This window comes from Pseudorca crassidens, chromosome 2 (genome assembly GCF_039906515.1).
Source record: "Pseudorca crassidens isolate mPseCra1 chromosome 2, mPseCra1.hap1, whole genome shotgun sequence".
In the NCBI taxonomy this organism is placed as follows: domain Eukaryota; kingdom Metazoa; phylum Chordata; class Mammalia; order Artiodactyla; family Delphinidae; genus Pseudorca; species Pseudorca crassidens.
Window position 1 is genome coordinate 164,368,915 of NC_090297.1, and position 20,532 is coordinate 164,389,446.

General features: G+C 43.0%; 1 long non-coding RNA gene across 1 annotated transcript in view; it reads left to right on the forward strand.

Moving 5' to 3' along the window:
• The window catches only part of LOC137220082 (uncharacterized), a 111,853-nt gene extending 95,393 nt beyond the window's left edge, over window positions 1–16,460 (forward strand). Inside the window, exon 3 of the long non-coding RNA XR_010941463.1 lies at window positions 14,981–16,460. This is a non-coding gene — a long non-coding RNA (uncharacterized lncRNA). The remainder of the gene's footprint in view (window positions 1–14,980) is intronic.
• Window positions 16,461–20,532: the final 4,072 nt, after the last annotated feature.

A 20,532-nucleotide genomic window follows, 5' to 3' on the forward strand; every position in this document is an offset into this window, starting at 1 on the left:
TTTTCCCTGAGGTTAATAATTGTCTTTAAAAAAAATTGTTGTTGTTCCTTGGTTTTCTTTATACTTGTATTAAATCAACCACAAACTTTCCACAATTGTCTAAATCTCCTCACTTTCAACCTCATCTATCATTTTCATCTTCTTGAAGAAATCTTTCCCTGAGCTTTCCAACATGCTCCAGTCTGACTTGGTTGCTCTCTGTGCCTGCAGCACGGCTGTCTTCCCAGAATATCTCTGCACCATCATTCTAGAAAAACCCTTTGCCTTCCTCTTGACTCGGAACTTCTGTTTCTTGTAACTTCCCCTCCCATTGTTGACTCCTTGTTTTGGTGGCGTACATACTTCAGGAGCTTCCTGAGAAACTGTACGTAGGAGGGAAAATTTTGAGACCATTCATATCTAAAAATATCTTATTTTATGTTTATACTTAATTGATATATGAGATAGAATTTTCGTTTGAAAAATCATTTTCCCTCAAAATTTTGACAGCAATGCTTCATTTTATTCTGTCTTCCAGACGTTCTGATTCCTGATGATATATGGCCTGTCTTCTTTGACGATTTCCTCTCCTCCATTTTTTTTCTGTTCTTTCTGTATAGAAAACTTACTGTTCAAATATTAGACATTCTTGAATGATCTTTTTATTTTCTTACCTCCACACTCCTGTTTCCCATCTTTTTGTCATTTTCCTCTACTTTTGGGGAAATTTCTTCAACTCTTCTAAACCTTTCACTGGGATTTTCATTTCTGCTAATGGTTTCTAAATATTCTTATTTCACGAATGCAACATCTTCTTAACATTGTGAGGTTATTAATCATTGTTTTGCGATGTTTTATCTCTGCAGTTTCTGTTTCCTCCAAGTGTGTGTGTGTGTGTGTGTGTGTGTGTGTGTGCGCGCGTTGTGACCTGTTTTTCACACTGGGGATTTTCCTTAGATGCATGGTGAGCCTTAGAAGGCTTCTTATATTTAAGAGAGGCAGTCTTGCGGGTTGTTTGGAAACTCTGAGGGTGTGGGTGGGGCTTGTTTGTGGACTTCACCTATGACGATGACCGGCTGAGGTGTGTGTTTGAGGAACACTAAAGCCTCAGTTCTTGACAGTTTCCTGTTGGACTGGTTGGATTCTGTACAGAAGAAACCACTAACATTTTGTCTATAAGAATGATGCTGAGCTGAAAATATTCCCTTTAATCCTCTGAAAACAGTATTGCCAACCTTCCATGGCGCCTTATTGTCCAGATAATACACCTCCTACGAAGAGGGTAGGGAAGGGGCTCCAGGGGTTGAATAGCAACCTTCATCCAATCAACTGTTTTAGCCCATCTTCCTCTTCACTCTCAGTAGAACCCGAAGCCATCAGTTCTTAAAGCTTTTAGGACTTGGGGGAGCGCATGGAATTGTGTCTTTCCCCACTGCTGGCTTAGGGACTAGCATTCTCTGAAGTGCTAATTTAGTTACCACTTGTCCATCAGCTTTTCAGATGCCAAAATTTTCTTACTGTCATGGCCACTCCATTCTCTTTATCTATGTGAGTTTGTGCCTTAAACCAAAAATCCCTGTTATTGGGGTTTTAGGAGGCAGCAAAAGTAAATGCAGGGTTCAGTCTGCCCTCTTAATTTAGAAGTCACTCAACTAGGCTTCCTAGTTAACTCTTTGCTTCTCTGGACTTCTTTCCTATTTCCTTTCCTTGAAGGTCCACTATGATCCTTTTTTTTTTTTTTTTTTTTTTTGCGGTACGCGGGCCTCTCACTGTTGTGGCCTCTCCCGCTGCAGAGCACAGGCTCCGGATGCGCAGGCTCAGTGGCCATGGCTCATGAGCCCAGCCGCTCCGCGGCATGTGGGATCTTCCCGGACCAGGGCACAAACCCGCGTCCCCTGCAACGGCAGGCAGACTCTCAACCACTGCGCCACCAGGGAAGCCTATGATCCCTTTTTGCCTTGAGATTTTCTTATGGAATCTTTCAATATTAACAAGATGAAATCCAACAGGGGTAAACTTTAAGATTCTACACTCCGAATAAAAACCCTAATTAAACATGAGGTGGGGCAAATCACGAGTTAAAGGACAGGCAAAAAGTCTCAAATCCAAGCACACTGGGAAGTCAGGCCCAAAGGCCAGCACTCAGAACACTGTGATGGGAACCTCCTTCTGGGGCAAATCAGGAATTTAGGACGGTATGGGCATAAGCTTGAAAGTCACTTATCACTGTGATTATACCTGGTCAGAGAGGGGATCATATTCTTGGTAGGGTCTGCTGACCAAATTAGAGAATAGCTTTGAGAATGTCATACTTCCTCCTAATTGATCATCTAAGGAAAAAACTATATGGTGATACTCAACAATGCTTTGCAATTATAGAGCACTCCTGCCAGAAACACCAATTCATTCCCTTAAATTTCAACTGGAGAAATTCCCTTAAATTTCATTCCCTTAAATTTCAACTGGAGAAAACAGTTTCATTCTTGGAAGATAAAGGGCAGTTACAATTATAAGTTCCTATGCTGCAGTTTTAGGAACTGATGGGGCAAAGTTCAAAACAGCTTTTCCTGTTTGACCATCAGAAATGAACCAGCACCCCCTAACAGCAAGGTCCTGTTTTATCTTCTCCTTGTTCTTTCTCTGTAGGTAAAAGCAGAATAGCACCGATCTTTTTGTTTGTTTGTTTTATAAATTTATTTATTTATTTATTTGGCTGTGTTGGGTCTTCATTTCTGTGCGGGGGCTTTCTCTAGTTGTGGAGAGCGGGGGCCACTCTTCATCGCGGTGCGCGGGCCTCTCACTGTCGCGGCCTCTCTTGTTGCGGAGCACAGGCTCCAGACGCGCAGGCTCAGTAGCTGTGGCTTACCGGCCCAGTTGCTCCGCGGCATGTGGGATCTTCCCAGACCAGGGCTCGAACCCGTGTCCCCTGCATTGGCAGGCAGATTCTCAATCACTGCACCACCAGGGAAACCCACACCGATCGTTTTGATTGGGCAAGGGTCAGGAGGTTACAGTAGAGAATAATAGTAAAAAAAGTAGACTAAATATTAATTTCTTCATGGGTAAGATGGGTGACCACAGATGAAATGCCCTGGAACCCATGACCAGGCCACTAGTCATCTAGTTGGAAATGACAGGCTACTATTAAAGTAAATCACACAGTGATGAAAGGAGACCAAAAAAGAAGCACTGAACTTCTTATTTATAAACCTTTTCATTTTCTTAGCTTAAGCTCATTTTAGGAAGTATAATTGTTCCTCTTGATCCAATCAAAGAGGAGTTTTTTTTCTTACATTTTTGGCAAGACATGAATATGATAACCTTATCCTAGGAGACTTCCTGATTATCTTTGAAATGAGAGAGAAGGGGAAAGCATAAGAGAATTACAAAAAAACCCCAATGTTTGGAAAAAACTTTTAGAGGTTATTTAATTTAACTCCCCTGAGTAGCAGCTTCACTTGAAACCTGAACTACTTCAGGAAAAGGAATTTCTTTTCTTAAAAACTCTCAGGGAAGGGCTTATAACCATTTTAGGCACTTAGGCAAGTACTTAAGTGTTGAGTTTCAGTTAAATTCATCCCGGTGTTTCTTGCTTCTTTAAAGGATTAAACCCAGAGGTAATCTGTAGAGCCCTTTTGGTTTTAAGTGATTCCACAGGGAAATTAATTCTTAAAGGGGAAGCTACAAGTTGTATTACTCAACTCCACCAAAAGTTTCATTTGGAACTCATCTTAATATTTGTAGTACACTTTAAACACCAGCCCTAGAGCATTCATTCAGCTGTGCATGGCAGGTACAGATGAGGAACCTGAGGTACAGAGAGCTCTGGTAACACTATTAGACAATCTTGCTTTTGCAACAAAGATGATGCTTTCTTTCTGGGTAAAGATTTGTTTAGACAGTGGGTTTTGCAGATGGAAAATGAGTTCAAGAAGAGCCTCCATCCTTTCATTTGTTCCTTGTGATCAGAATTTAAGATGTAAACCTGGCAATGATGAGTGAGGCTTCCTGTATGCTGTGGCTTGGAATAAATTTATATTTCAGGGAATTTTTCATGATAAAGGTTGATGACTGACTTTGAAAAAATTTTTTAAAAAATAGGAAGAAAATTGCCCTTGGGTTGAGAGTCTGCCTGCCGTTGCAGGGGACACGGCTTCGTGCCCCGGTCCGGGAAGGTCCCACGTGCCGCGGAGCGGCTGGGCCCGTGACCCATGGCCGCTGAGCCTGCGCATCCGGAGCCTGTGCTCCGCAACGGGAGAGGCCACAACAGTGAGAGGCCCGCGTACCACAAAAAAAAAAAAGTTAAAAAAAAAAAAGAATCCGCCTGCCAATGCAGGCGACACAGGTTTGAGCCCTGGATTGGGGAAGACCCCACATGCCACGGAGCAACTAAGCCCGTGTGCCACAACTACTGAGCCCACGTGCACAACTATTGAGCCCATGTGCCACAACTACTGAGGCCCGCGTGCCTAGAGCCTGTGCTCCACAACAAAGAGAAGCCACTGTAATGAGAAGCCCACGCACCGCAACAAAGAGTAACCCCCACTTGCTGCAACTAGAGAAAGCCTGCACGCAGCAACAAAGACCCAACACAGCCAAAAATAAATAAATAAATAAATTAAAAAAAAAAAAAAAAAGACGGGCTTCCCTGGTGGTGCAGTGGTTGAGAGTCCGCCTGTCGATGCAGGGGACACGGGTTCGTGCCCCGGTCCGGGAGGATCCCACATACCGCGGAGCAGCTGGGCCCGTGGGCCATGGCCGCTGAGCCTGCGCGTCCGGAGCCTGTGCTCCACAGCGGGAGAGGCCACAACAGTGAGAGGCCCGCGTACCGCAAAAGAGTTGGAAAGCAGTAAAGGGTTCTTTTCTTGAAGGTGGAAGCAAAACTTCAGGGAACACTTGGGTGAAGGCAGAATGTTGCAATTCCTTGCAAATCAGAATCTCTCAGAGAGCTCATTGCAGCTGTCTGAGTTCTTCTGCTTCTTGCATATTCCCTTGGGGGAGCGATATTTAACACTAACTGTGTTCACCCTCTTTTAAGTGGGAGGAATAGTAGTAGAAATAATACCACTGGGGGCCCCAGCACCTTTAAATTAAATGCCCCACTCCCCATGGGTGTTTCTACTAAGAAACACACAGTTTTCTGTGCAAAAGTGTTTTAAATGTTCAGAAGGGAAAAGGTACATCTGCATTAAAAGGAAATCTCTGGAAGGGACAAAGGAGGACTAGCCCCCTGCTGCTGGATGTAAATTTCCTCCCTGGTACTCTTCATTCAAGCCCTACTTTCCCTGCCAATATCTGGATTATTTTTCTATATCTGCAACACCCTTTTCCCTCTGAGCCTATAAACATGTTCAAATTTTCTCCCATTTAAGAAAGCAGCTTTCTCCACACTGCATGTCTCTATTTTCTCCTTTACATCATTACTCAAAAGAGTAGCCTACAAAAAAAAAAAAAAAAAAAGTAGGCGAACAGTGTTTGACACAGAGTAGGGCACATTATACTTTTAGAATATTTTTTGACGCAAGTTTTATAAAGACTTGTTTTGTAAAGAAAAATATTCTCTCCTTGAAAAGTAGGCTTTGATAAGGAAGGGAGGGGAGTTATGAGCTCTGGCAGTATTAAAACATGTCCTCCCAAATTCTTTGACCCTCCTCTAATTGAGAGGTGGGGTTCACGTCCCCTCTCTTTGAATCTGGGCTCTGTGACTGCTTGACCAATAAAGCATGGTAGAAGAGAAGGGTACCAATCTCTGGGCCCAGGCCTTAAGAACCTGGCAGTTTCCACTTCCTGTCTCTTGGTTGCTTGCTCCCTCCTGGAACCCAGCCATCATGTGGTGATGAAGCCCAGGCCACACAGGGAGACTTTGCTTAGATATTCCAGCCTAAGCTTCCAGCTGGAGGTCCCAGCTAGCAGCCAGCATCTCTTGCCAAACGTGAGTAGAGATGACTCCAGGTGATACAAGCCCCACTCATTGAATCTTTGGGCCCAGGCATTCTGGAGTAGAGACAAGCCTCCCCTATGTGCCCGGTCAGAGTTTCTATCCCATGGAGTTTATGGGTACAATAAAAAATGGTTATTTTGGTATTCCCTGGCAGTCCAGGGATTAGGACCCCGAGATCTCACTGCCAGGGGCCGGGTCAGGGAACTAAGATCCCACAAGCTGCGTGGCCAAAACAAACCAAAACAAAACAGGTTATTTTATGACATATAGGTTTTGAAGTGGTGTATTACAAAGCCCTAGATAACTGGAATTTAGCCTATCTGTTCCTTTCCTAATCCCATTTCCCTTAATCCTGGCTGGCAGGTAGAATTTCTTTAACTGGCCTGTTGTCTCTTATACTTCACATCTTCGGCCCTATCTTGCCTCTAGGCAGGGGTCACCAACCCAAAAATGAATGCAGGTTGTGTAGGGCAGAGTGCAGGAAGGATACAGACCATGGAATTTTCTGCCATGATGGAAATGTTCTAAACCTATGCTATCCAATACATCCTGTCCGGCACATGAAATGTGGCTAGTGCGATTAAGGAACTGAATTTTCTTTTCTTTTCTTTTCTTAAATTGAAGTGTAGTTGATTTACAATGTTGTGTTAGTTTCTGGTGTACAGCACAGTGATTCTGATGTATATATATTCTTTTTCATTATGGTTTATTACAGGCTATTGAATATAGTTCCCTGTGCTATAAAGTGGGACCTTGTTGTTTATCTATTTTATGTATAGTGGTTTGTATCTGCTAATCCTGAACTCCTAATATATCCCCCACCCGAAACTAATTTTAAATTAATTTTAATTTAAAATATAAAAGCTACATAGAGCTAGTGGCTATCATATACACCAGAACAACTCTAGACATTAGATGATAAGATGCTTGGACCAAGGATAACAACTGCCTAATTACATGGCTTTAGCATTTTTTAAATCAAAGTTTAATTCCCCTTAGATTTGTAAAGGATTCTTTTTTTTAATTTATTTAATTAATTGATTAATTTATTTTTGGCTGCATTGGGTCTTCGTTTCTGCGTGTGGGTTTTTCTCTAGTTGCGGCGAGCGGGGGCTACTCTCCGTTGCGCACAGGCTTCTCATTTCGGTGGCTTCTCTTGTTGCAGAGCATGGGCTCTAGGCGTGCGGGCTTCAGTAGTTGTGGCACGTGGGCTCAGTAGTTGTGGCTCGCGGGCTCTGGAGCGCAGGCTCAGTAGTTGTGCACACGGGCTTAGTTGCTCCGTGGCATGTGGGATCTTCCCGGACTAGGGGTCGAACCTGTGTTCCCTGCATTGGCAGGCGGATTCTTAACCACTGCGCCACCAGGGAAGTCCCCCCCTTAGATTTTTAAAAATAGCACTAATGGTACTAAAAACAGCAGACCCTGCCCTGCCTTTTAATCTCACTCCCCAGAGTCACCCACTTTCACTTCATTTAGGCTTTTCTTCTGGTACTTATCTCCATGTATAAAGAATATGCTAAACTGTTATTTTTTGATTTATTGATTTTGGACATTACCTATTGATTTTCTGTTATGATAGAGGAAGATTTAATGAATATTAGGGAAGGAAATAGAAAGTATTCAATCCTTTTAGCTTCATAAATGTGGCACCATCTCTCACTTTATTAGATTCCTATTGCTATCTGTACAAATGACCACAGATGTAATGGCTTAAGACAATAAAACGTATTATCTTACAGTTCTGTAGGTCAGCAGTCTGACAAAAGGCCGACTGAAGTCGAGGTGCACTGTGTTGCTTTCTGGAGGCTCCAGGGGGAGAATCCTCCTCACCTTTTCCAGCTTCTAAAAGCTGCTAGGACTCTTGGCTCGTGACGATTTGTGCTCGCAAAGCATGATATAAAGCTCATATAAAGACGTCCCTTTCCTCAATCTTTATAGCCAATGATGTTACATTTCTCCAACTATTCTTCTGTTGTCACATCTCCCTCTGACTTTGAACTTGGTTGAGAAAGTTTCCCTGATCTTAAGGACCATGTGGTTAGATTGTGCCCACCCAGATAGTCCAGAATCATCTTCTCATCTCAATGTCCTTAACTTAATCACATATGCAAAGTCCTTTTTGCTGTGTAAGTGTCCTGTGTTTATTCACATGCTCTGGTGAATCGGAGATGCACATGTTTGGGGGCTATTATTCTGCCCACCAAACTTGCCTTTCCTCTTCTCTGTATTCAGGGTTGACATTTTGATGTGTAACCTTTTTTATTTATTTATTTATTTATTTATTTATGGCTGTGTTGGGTCTTCGTTTCTGTGCAAGGGCTTTCTCCAGTTGTGGCAAGCAGGGGCCACTCTTCATCGCAGTGCGTGGGCCTCTCACTATCGCGGCCTCTCCTGTTGCTGAGCACAGGCTCCAGACGCACAGGCTCAGTAGTTGTGGCTCACGGGCCTAGTTGCTCCACGGCATGTGGGATCCTCCCAGACCAGGGCTCGAACGCGTGTCCCCTGCATTGGCAGGCAGATTCTCAACCACTGCGCCACCAGGGAAGCCCGATGTGTATGTAACCTTTTAAAACACCGTGCTGGTGGGTTTTTAAAGTCATCAAGCTGGTTTCTTGTGCACTTTACTGCATTATGTATTTTGCTGTGCAGAGCATAAAAAGAAAAAACGAGTCTGCAGGACCTGTGTAGAGACTGGCCTCCAGTCTGTAAGGGTTGCACCAGAGGTACTGTAAAGATTTGTCTCAGTGCTTTCTCATTGATGGTCAAATGAGTCCTGTTTCTCAAGACTCCATGAGGGCAGAGACTAGTCTCCATTGTAAACCAGCGCTTGGTACGTACTGAGTGCTCAGAAGATACTGACCACGTGAATGAAGGATCTCTTCCTGACAGTGGAGAGCCCAGATTGAAGCCATCTCCCTGGGTTTACAGTCCTTGCCATGTGTGACCTGGAGCATCAGTCTCTAGGACCTATCATGACCTTGTAGAAGGGCATTTGACCTTATAGCTCATCAAGGACTGCTCCCAATGCACTCTTGCTTCCAGGCTGCAGGAGCCTGATGACTGGTTCAGTGTGGTCTCTGATGTGCTTATGTCTGCCTGGTACCCTCTCCAACAAAATCGGGGTACTTTGCCTTCTTCCCACCAGTACTGTCCTACCACCAAGTACTAGAATCTGCCCAAGAGGCACAGTCTAGTGGTTGGTGCAACCATCTGACAATTACCGGATGTTAACTCCCTGGATTTCTGACTATTACAGGTAGGGTTCCACCTGCCTATCAGGGCACATGACATATCATGTTAGTCACAGATACTAGCTGTGACCTGTATATCACCTAAGTCAATGCTCTGCCCTTCCTGGAGACTGTTTTCTCTTAGACCAGATGCTGTCCAAATGCTGCCATTCTCCAGCTGACAGATCCAGTTTAGATCTGGGGCCTCCCCATCTGCCCATCCTGCTACTGCGCCAAAGCCTAGAGCTCAGAGTGATAGAAATGTGACTACATGCAAAACAGGTGCAGCCCTGAGCATGACTCAAGCGTATGGAAACAAAGATGCCCAAATGGGATGGTGTTAAGTTTAAATGTTCTATTTTGGTGACTCATTTGTGGGTTATACATAATTGGAGAACAAATGGAACAGTGTCATCAGGAATGGTGAACTTTCTATTGATATAAGGCTGATTTCATAAGCTTCCAACAGTTTTATTATTTCCAGGTCATTGTAAGTTTCTCTCCCTCTGGGAGGTTGAAGGGACTGGGTCTCCCCTCCCTCTCCATTACACATTCCCTACACTTTGCTTATGGGTTTCTGCATCCAGAGTGGGTTTTGAGTGGTATTAGTCAGAAGGTGTCACAGGCATCCATGCTTCTGCTTGACAGAGCAATCTGTTTTCAGCTTGAACTCCCTTCTATAATTTGCTTTTCCTGCCCAAAGTAGTGGAATAAAAAATACCCCTCCTGTTGCCCCAAGGAGGACAGGGCAGGGGACAGAATGGTGGAACTCAGTGGTTGCTGCCAGGGAATTATAGACATGCAGGATGGAGGGAGACAGAACCTGTGACGAGCTGTGGGTGTTTTGTACGACGCGTGTGAGGGGAGAACCATCCCATCTGGGACTTCAGCTGAACTCTGAGTTGGTGTGGAACAAAGTGAGGGGAGAGCCAGTGCCTCCTCTCCTGTAGAAGAGGCTCAAGGGAAAGGGATGGGGAAGGCATGCATGGAAGGAGGTCTAGAGACCCCGAAAAGCAAGGGGGAAATGCAAGACGAGGCACGTTAACGTCAGAGTTCATCTCTGCCAGCTTCGTGTAGATTTCATTCCACAGTGTGAGTTCGTTCATGGTCTTGGCTGTCTTTACAAGCCTGAGTTAAAGCCCCCCCATCCAGTGCTGGTGTACAGAGTGGAAGGTGGAAAAAACGACTGGGGTCAGGGCAGGGGATGAGGCCCTTCCTCTGCCCTTAAAGTCTTCATAGCCTTCTCTGGCATGTGATGGTTAGGGAGATACCCAGACTTACCATGGTATCCAATCCTAGCGCTAAGAGTAGGCACAGCAGATAAATGCTACTCCTGACAAGATGCTGGCTTAGCAAGGGCTCCTTGTGTCTGGATGTCTGGTAGTAGCGCAACAGTTAAAAGCATCAGTGCTGGAGTCAGATAGACCCGATTAATTCCCGGCTCCTCCATGCAGTAGTTTTGTGACCTTGTGAAATGTATTTACCGTCTCTGTGCCTCAGTTTCTTCATTTGTAAAAATGGCTATAATAATAGTACACATCTCATAGGACTGTTGAGAACCAAATGTCCCAATACCGTTAAAAGATTAACTCAGTGTTTCATACACATCACACATAAACACTTACTACTCATCAACTATTATTATTTGTGATCATTGAACAGCACACCCTCCCTTGAACTGAATGTGTAGAATAATTCGGGATTAATTAGGAGAATCTATGAAGCAAATCAATGCCTTCTTTCTGGTTAGAGAGTAACCTAGCGAGGGCCACCTAGAAAAATAATCTAACCCCCCAATGGTCGACCAGTATTATTCTCAACTTAAAAATGCATTTGCTATAAGAGCTACATGTAAACTCTTCTCTTCTCTTATTTGCATGAAAAACCTATCAAAAGATAGAAGCGGAAGACCTGATTCTTGAATGTTCTTCTATTTTTGTGTCTCCTCTTTTCTCTTTCTTTTTTTTCTTTTTTTGTGGTACGCGGGCCTCTCACTGCTGTGACCTCTCCCGTTGCGGAGCACAGGCTCCGGACGCACAGGCCCAGCGGCCATGGCCCACGGGCCCAGCCGCTCCGCGGCATGCGGGACCCTCCCGGACCGGGGCACGAACCCGCGTCCCCTGCATCGGCAGGCGGACTCCCAACCACTGCGCCACCAGGGAAGCCCCTTCTCTTTCTTTTTAAAGAAAAAAATTCAAATTTACAGGAGAGTTCAAGAATAATATAGAGAACTCCCACATTTTCTTTATCCCAGTTTTTCACGTTTTGCCACATTGGCTTTATCACTGTTCTCTCTCTGTATGTTCACATTATTTTGTTCACTAACTTATTTGTGCCCTTTTGCTTCAGAATACTTTAGCAGGTATCTACTAAGAACAAGGACATTCTCTTGTATATCAATAGTTTATTTATAAAATTCAGGAAGTTTAACCTTGATATAATACTATTACCTAATACTATACAGTCCATATTCAAATTTTGCCACTTGTCTCAATAATGTCCTTGAAATGACTCTTTAGCCTCCTTTGATCTGCAACAAACCCCTCGGCCTTTGCTATCTTTCATGACTCTGCCATTTTTAAAAAGTATCTGTCCGTAGTTTTGTAGAATGTCTTCCGATTTGCGTTTGTTTTATGTTTTCCCATGGTTAGTTTCATTTTTAGAAGAACAGCACAGAAGTGGTGGTGCACCCTTCCAGGTGCATTACCCTGGGAAACTCAGACTGTCACTGTGTTCCACCAGTGGTGATGTTAACTATTTCTGGTGTTTTAATCACTGACAAGCACAGTAAACACTGAGGGAACAATGAATAACCAATGTGTTGGAACCCAGTTAGGTGGAGGACTGCTCAGACTAATGCCATAAATTTTCAGAAGTTTTTTGTGTCTCTGTTTTCAAGTTTCTTTTTGTCCACATCTTCTAATTTTCAATTAGTTTGGAAAAAGCAAACAATTGTACTGCTGTAACAAGATGGATTTAGGGAAAGAAGGTTTGAACAATTTGAGGCTGGGAGGAGACGAACTGCAGGGCTGATGGGCGCCCCACTTTTGAGTAGAGAGGGCGAGCTTTGGTCCTGGGACTCATCAAAGCCATAAATGGAGCTGAAGATTGGAAGGAGGGGCCTGACATCCCCACCACACACACACTCACCTCCCCCGACTTCATATCTTGTACGACTGGTACTTGCCATCCTGCTTCATACTTCCGGTCTTTACACAAGTGTGCTGGATCAGTTGGACGAGAAGCGAAGGGACTGACGTTTATTGAGCTCCTGCTATGACCCATGTACTTTCATGATGCAGAATGGAAAGTTGAGTAATCAGGAAGTAGAGGTCATCAGAAAGAGTAATCAAACAAAAGCTAGAGTCATCAGAAAGAGTAATCAAACAAAAGCTAAGGTAGTCAAGTGTCCACATCCAGAAGTTCCTTTCCAGAGAGACTTTCCTTACCTTTTTAAAGTCTTTCAAATGTCATAGCAGAACTTGTCACCTGGTGGGAGGGGGCTGTCCTTTCAGGCAGATAGAGCTCTCTGGGGAGAGTACTAATAACAACAGTAACAGAAATAGACCTGAGATTAAATGCTGCTCTTTTTATTACCCAGACTATCCCAAAGGATAATCAAGAGTTGACAATGATGAGAATAATGTTCTACAATGATTGGGCCATTTAAAAAAAGAACAGTGAAACATAATATGTATTTATCTTTGTGAATCAAGCGCTACTTTATTATGTTTATTGTTTAATAATAAAATATATTGCTGTGTTTCTGGAGGAGAACTGGAGAATGTGCTGCGGTGAAGGGGTGGTTTTCCTATCATTAAGGACTGAATCTTGATCGCTCACGTGCAGTAGTATGTGGTATTTCCAGAGGAAAGATGATAAAGAGAGATATTATATTGATTGAGGGTGACAGAAGGCGTGACTAAGAACCCTGACAAAGATGAGAGGAAGTAGTACGATTTGTAGGAAATTGTGATGATAAACCAGGAGCCAGTAAGGTGCTTTTGTGTGCATGTAAAGCTGGCCAATAAATGGTGGTCAATCCAAGTCCTACTTAGTTTGTCTTGCTACATCTGAACTCCAGGAATCAATTGAGATGTAATTTTATGATACAGCCACCAGGTGGCCTTGAATTCCCTTGGGTGTGCACCGGCCAAGTCTAGCTGGCCAGTTGGACTGCCTGGGTGCCAAAGGTGGGATATCAGTAGCCCGATCGAGGTATTCTTTCCTCTGCCGGTACTGACCTATTACTGTGCCCATCTGCCCCTCCTTGTTCTGCCTTAATGCTTGCCAGATGGATGTGCTCTTTTCTGAGAATTGAAGCAACCATTCAACCCAAGCCTAATGAAGACTTCACTATAAACTGTTTCCATTCCTCCAAATTAACTTTTTTAAATCTTTGATAATGCCTCTACACAGGCTTTATATAACAAGTTTTATCTACTATTTGGTGTTCTGCTTTTAATTCAATGTTATTTCACATATTAGAATTAGTATAGTCTACATACATATATTTTAGAAAGTTAAATATTGTTTCAGTGCATTTCACATGTTTTCATTATTATAAATAGCATGGGTAGGAGCATGAAGCTTTTTGATCCAAAATAGAAATAAAAGATAAAGAATGATTTTACAGTTTTGTTTTTTTTTTTGCCGTACGCGGGCTTCTCACTGTTGTGGCCTCTCCCGTTGTGGAGCACAGGCTCCGGACGCGCAGGCTCAGCGGCCATGGCTCACGGACCCAGCCGCTCTGCGGCATGGGGGATCTTCCTGGACCGGGGCACGAACCCCTGTCCCCTGCATCGGCAGGCGGACTCTCAACCACTGCGCCACCAGGGAAGCCCTATATATCAATTTTTAAAACCCGATAAAACACAAAGGACAAGAATAGATATTTCTTATGTAGAATAGATAAATCCATAGACAGAACACAGACTAGTGGTTGCCAGGCGTGGCTTGAGGGGAAGGGGAGTGGGGACTACTTAATGAGTACGGGATTTCTGTCTGGGGTGATGAAAATGTTTTGGAACGCGACAGAGGTGGGGTTGCACGATATTGTAAATACACCAAATGCCACTGGATTTCTCACCTTAAAATGGTTAATTTTGTGTTATGTGAATTTCACATCAATAAATTCTTTTTAAAACAAAAGAATAGATATTCCTCAGAAGAGAAAAAACAGGTGGCTTCTTAATTTATCAAAAAATACTTGACCTTACTTATAATGTTAAAATTGCAAATTAAAAATTCTCTGGGGCAAAAGTGGCAATAGCTATCAAATTTCAAATTCAGATACTCTGACCCAGCAATTCCTCTTCTAACATTTATCTGGCAGACACACTTGCAAGTGGATGCAAAACATAAATACCAGGATATTCACTGCACTACTATTTGTAGTAACAGAAGTTTGGAAATCACATGAATGCCCATCCAAAGGAGATTGTTTAATAAATTATGATACAGCCATGCAACGAAATGCTCTGCCGCTGTTAAAACAATGAGACAGGTCATACATCTTGATATGGAAAGATTTCCAAGATATATCATAAAATTTAAAAATAAGCAAGGTACTAAAATCGTATATATGTAGTTATCTCAGTGTTTAAAAAACAAAAGCACATATATAAATGTATAAATACAAATATACACATTGTTTATACGTTGACTGTATCTGGGAAATATAAAAAAAACAAGAACAGTGGTTGGTTCTGGCAGAGGAAATTGGGAGACTTGGTGAAGGGTGGACACCTCCTTTTCACTTATAATCTATTGATCATTTTGGATTTTATTAGCCTACTTGAAAGTAATTAATTATTTAATTTCCAAACAGCTTCCTCGGGACCTCCCTGGTGTTCCAGTGGTAAAGAATCCGCCTTCCAATGCAGGGGACGCGGCTTCCATCCCTGGTTGGGGAACTAAGATCCCACATGCCCCTGGGCAACTAAGCCCATGTGCCACAGCTATTGAGCTTGCACACCTCAATGAGAGAGTCGGCAAACTACAGAGTCCATGTGCCCTGGAGCCCGCGCGCCACAACTAGAGAGAGAAAACCCGCACACCACAACTAGAGAAAAGCCCGAGCCACAATGAAAGATCCCACATGCCTCAACGGAGACCCTGCATGCTGCAACTACGACCCAATGCAGCCAAAAAAAATAAAGAAAATAAATAAATAAATAAATAAATTTTAAATTGATGACCATCTGATTTTAAAAAACCCAGCTTCTTCACAAGAAAAATGCAACAAAAATTTTGATGAAAATCGGGAAAATAAGGTGAAAAACATAACTTACCAACAAAATATTAAAAAAAACAAAGTTGGTGCTCAGATTTCCCATGACGAGTGGTCAGAGGTGGTGAGTCGTTTTCAGACAAGTAAATAGAAAACAGGTAATCACTGCAGGGGAGGGCCAACGTGTGTTACTAATGAAAGAAGTAAAGATTCGGGCAAAGCAGAAAACATTATACTATCAACGATGAAAACCAATAAACCTGAAAATTTTGAAATGGTTCTATCATTCGAATGGAGTCTGAACACTTTTCCCTAAACATTGTTGATATGTATCAGCTGAAATACATTTAAGTTCTCATCCTACCTAATCTTTCAGAAGGAACAATTTCACAGTCAATTGAATAGAGAAGGTGGCAAGTCATACATAAAGTGGGGAAGGTGAGGGAGCATATTTCAACTTCTCAAAATACCAGCAACTTATTTTTTATTAGGAGTTAGAGGCATTAGAAAAAGTGCCAATTGAAAAAAAAATATTTTTTTCTTGTAAAGTCATGTGGGAATATATAACAAGAATTTTTTTTTCTTTTTTTTGGGCATGCCACGCAGCATGCAGGATGTTAGTTCCCCCACCAGGGTTTGAACCTGCACCCCCTGTAGTGGAAGCACGGAGTCCTAACCACTGGACTGTCAGGGAAGTCCCTATAGCAAGAATTGTAGGGCTTCCCTGGTGGCACAGTGGTTGAGAATCCGCCTGCCAATGCAGGGGACACGGGTTTGAGCCCTGGTCCGGGAAGATCCCACATGCCGCGGAGCAGCTAAGCCCGTGCACCACAACTACTGAACCTGTGCTCTAGAGCCCGCGAGCCACAACTACTGAAGCCTGCGTGCCTAGAGCCGGTGCTCCACAACAAGAGAAGCCACCGCAGTGAGAAGCCCGCGCACCGCTACGAAGAGTAGCCCCCACCTGCCGCAACTACAGAAAGCCCGGATGCAGCAACGAAGACCCAATGCAGCCAAAAATTAAAAATAATTAATTAAATAAATAAATAATTAATGGGCCCGTGGGCCATGGCCGCTGAGCCTGCGCGTCCGGAGCCTGTGCTCCGCAACGGGAGAGGACACAACAGTGAGAGGCCCGCGTACCGCAAAAAAAAAAAAAAAAAAAAGAAAAAAAATTGATATATAGGAGTTCTTTAAATAGTAAAAACAGAGCTCTTTGTCATATGTGTTATAAATATTTTCTTTGGTTTTTCGCTTGTCTTTTGTCTTTGTTCATCATATTTTCCTGCAGAATTTTAATATTTATGAAATTAAATATGTGTAATTAAAATACATATGTACATTTATATGTATATATATTATGTATATCATGAGTTTATATTACCATCCAAATCTGACATCACAAGTTTTTTCCCCACCTTATCTTATTCCCTATTGTATCTTCCTTTTCTTAAAGAAAACCTTGTTCCCTGGAACATTAATGAATTTACCCATTACCCTACAATATACACAAGATAGTTTTGGAGCTGTATCACCAATGCAACTACTAAAAATAAACCTATAAATTTCAATATTTCTTTCTAGTTCTTTTTGTCCTTACAATATGTCCCACTAATGGTATATTGTGTTAGTAATTTCTTTTAATAAGTTCCTTTCTCTGTGTCCAATAGAATCTCTTTTTTTTCTTTTTTTAACATCTTATTGGGGTATAATTGCTTTACAATGGCGTGTTAGTTTCTGCTTAGAATCTCTTTTTGAAAATGTAATTTAATTCATCGATCTTTTTAAAAAATGGTATCTGGGTTTTGTGTCACACTTAGGATAGCTTCTTCCACTAAGATTATGTAGAACTTTCCCCGTGTTTCTTTAAATACTTTTAATTTTTTATTTTGCATCCAACTGCTATAAGGAATACAAAATTTAATAGACTAGTAACAGAGGAGAAAAGAGAATTTAAAAAACAATTACTGGAACTTCCCTGGTGGTGCAGTGGTTAAGAATCCACCTGCCAATGCAGCGGACACGGGTTTGAACCCTGGTCCAGGAAGATCCCACATGCTGCGGAGCAACTAAGCTCATGCGCCACAACTACCGAGCCTGTGCTCTAGATCCCGCAAGCCACAAGTACTGAAGCCCGCGCACCTAGAGCCCGTGCTCCACAACAAGAGAAGCCACCGCAGTGAGAAGCCCGTGCACCGCAATGAAGAGTAGCCCCCGCTTGCCACAAGTAGAGAAAGCCTGTGGGCATCAACACACACACACACACACACACACACACAAACAAAACAAAACAAACAGTTACTAATAGCTACAAAGTATAGACAAGACAGACTTCTGGTCTTGCAGAACCAAGATAGTGATGACATGAGCAGAGCAGGGATCTGGGCTGGGGAAGCAGGTTCCCCTGCCAGGAGTAGGAGGATAGGGAAAGAGCTCTGTCTCAGGAATGGATCAGGCCTGGGAAACGTGACACTATGATAACACAGGTGTGACTTCTAAGCATTCTGATGTGTAAAAGGATTTTGGGGGGGGCGGGGGGTGTTGTCACTGATGGGAATCCAGCAGGTCACACAAATGGCACCTCTGAGAGGTCCCTGAGTTCAGGGCTCAGCTCAGTACTTGGATTTTTAGGTCCAGCCTCTGGATTTTCTTTGTCTACCCAGTGATAGACTTATGCCTGTTAAGCTGACAGCAGACTGACTTGTTCATTAGAATTCCAGCAGAAGGATTTGCAGCAGGGGTTTCCCTTTGCAGTGACCAGGATGCGTAAGTCTCCAAGCCATGCCTGTGGGAGCAGAGCCATCATTTGTAGTAGACGGGCTCTTGGGTGACTGCATTATTAGTCAGAAGGCTGTTTCCTATGAATAGAGTATCGACAACAAAGCATTACGGCCGTGGGGAACTCTTCGCCTATGTTCCTGTAAAGCCTGATGAAAAATCCCTTCTCTTCATCAGAGGATACTTCTCCGGTGACAGGGCTGTTTGTCCAGTGACCCCAGGTGCAGGGTCTTGGATAGAAACAGATGCTATTGGTTTCTTTTGTCTCCCTGAACCCATTCTTTCTCCCTAACTCACCTCCTCTCTGACACTTTCTTCTTTAGATGGTTTTAGTATCACTGATTGAAGCTACCATCAAAGGCTATTTCTGTCAGCCCGGCAGATGCTGCAGGTCAAGCTTTCCAGAATTCCAGGGGTGGATTACTGTCTCAGCTAATAATGTTTACGAAATCAGGAGTTTGGGAAGGATTTCAGCTACCCTGAATTTTTTCCAAGTTGACTAATCTGTTATTTGTGCTGGGAAATCAGCATGACCCCCTTTCCCAGCAGCCTTGACTACTCTTCTTTCTGCAGCTCCAGTAAGAGGGGATAAGCCAGACTGGATGGAACATTCTGGCTTCTACTCCAACTCCTACAGCACGCCTTGGATCCCCCTCCACTGATTTCCCATTTCTTCATCCACAGGAGGAGCAGGTGGCTTTGCTACTAAGCATGGTCCCGGACATTTTTCTGGGCCACTGTTTCCATTGGGAATTGTTAGTTCACATTGCTCTGGCCCTGCTCAGGGGCTCCTGATGAAGTCCTAACCTTTGAAACCTCTTCCAGCACTCCACCACGTTGCAGGATTGTGTGTATGTGTGAATGTTTTCCCTATGAAAACTTAAGAAAATCGTTTGGTGGGAATCCTCTTTTTCAATCCCACTGCAAACCCCCCCAGGCACCAAGGAGTGAGCCTGCGGTGAACACTGAGGCAGAAGGTCTTTCAAGTGGAAATCCCAGGGGGTGGAAAGATGCAGGTCAGTGAATGAATGCCTTCAGGGCTGCTGGCAGGTTGCTACATGGATGAGGACCAGAGAGGATGAGTCATCTCAGGAAACGTAATACACGGGTGGAGATGGGAGGTAATGTCACACTGGGCACACTTGTTTTAGAGTTAACTTATTAGTATTGATCCCCAGGGATTTAAGCAAATCATTTACCTCTGTTTTTCTGGAAAATAAACATGGAAAACCCCATGTAATCACAAGGAGGAGATTAAGGGTCATTGACCCAAAGGAAATAGTGCTGACCTGTCTTCTCCTTTGTGGCCTATCACTCTTCAGCTACCAAGCCCACAGGTAGGTCAGGATTACATAGCAGAAAGAGTGGGATTTGGAATCAAGCAGATCTGGGTTTTAATTACAGCTCCACTTACCTGGCTCACATTACCATACCTTTTTGAGTGGTTGAGTTTTTTTCCTCTGTAAAATGGAGATCTAATAACTACTTCACCAAGTTGTGAGAACTTAATAAAATAATATCGTAAAAGTTCTCAATAAATTGTAAGCACTCAAAAGATGAGAGCCCTCATTATTTGGAAGATCTAACAATGTTATTTTTTAAAAAATATTTATTTATTATTTATTTTGGCTGCGCTGGGTCTTAGTTGCAGCATGCGTGATCTTTTAGTTGCAGTGTGCATGTGGGATCTAGTTCTCCGACCAGGGATTGAACCTGGGTCCCCTGCATTAGGAGCGCAGAGTCTTAATGACTGGACCACCAGGGAAGTCCCTAACAATGTCATTTGGTTCTTTTAGTCAGCTGGAGGAAAAGACATTTGGCAAACCTTAAGGTTTCATCTTTGGTTTTACTAGAATCTTGGGGACTAGATTTTATTTCCACATAATTGAGGTTAAGTTATAATACTATAGTTTTGCTGGAGGCTCGGAAAATACACACTTTTTGTTCTTGTTATTTGTTTGCACGTAAGGATAAGACAAAAATCTTGCATCTTCCTACCCAGGAAAATAAGTTCTACATTGGTTCTAGTAGATTGTGGAAGTCCAGTGCTTGGTACATTAGGCATGCAGAATTCCACTGGGCAAAGGCCAGGGAGAGGATGTGACCACCACAGGCAGAGACACCATTGGGGCCCATGGAGGTGTGTAATAATTTAAGAACTGTTGGTACCATCTGGAGCTTTTTTCTCCAGATGGTGGTGGTGTACTGCCACCCCTTTACACAAATAACAATTGGCATCTATGACATATTTTATGACAAAGGGCAACGAGATATAGGACATAAAACATGACATTAATTGTGGTATATGGCTCTATAATTTGTATATATATATATATATGTTAATGCAAATTTGGTCCAAGAACTGCACAAAT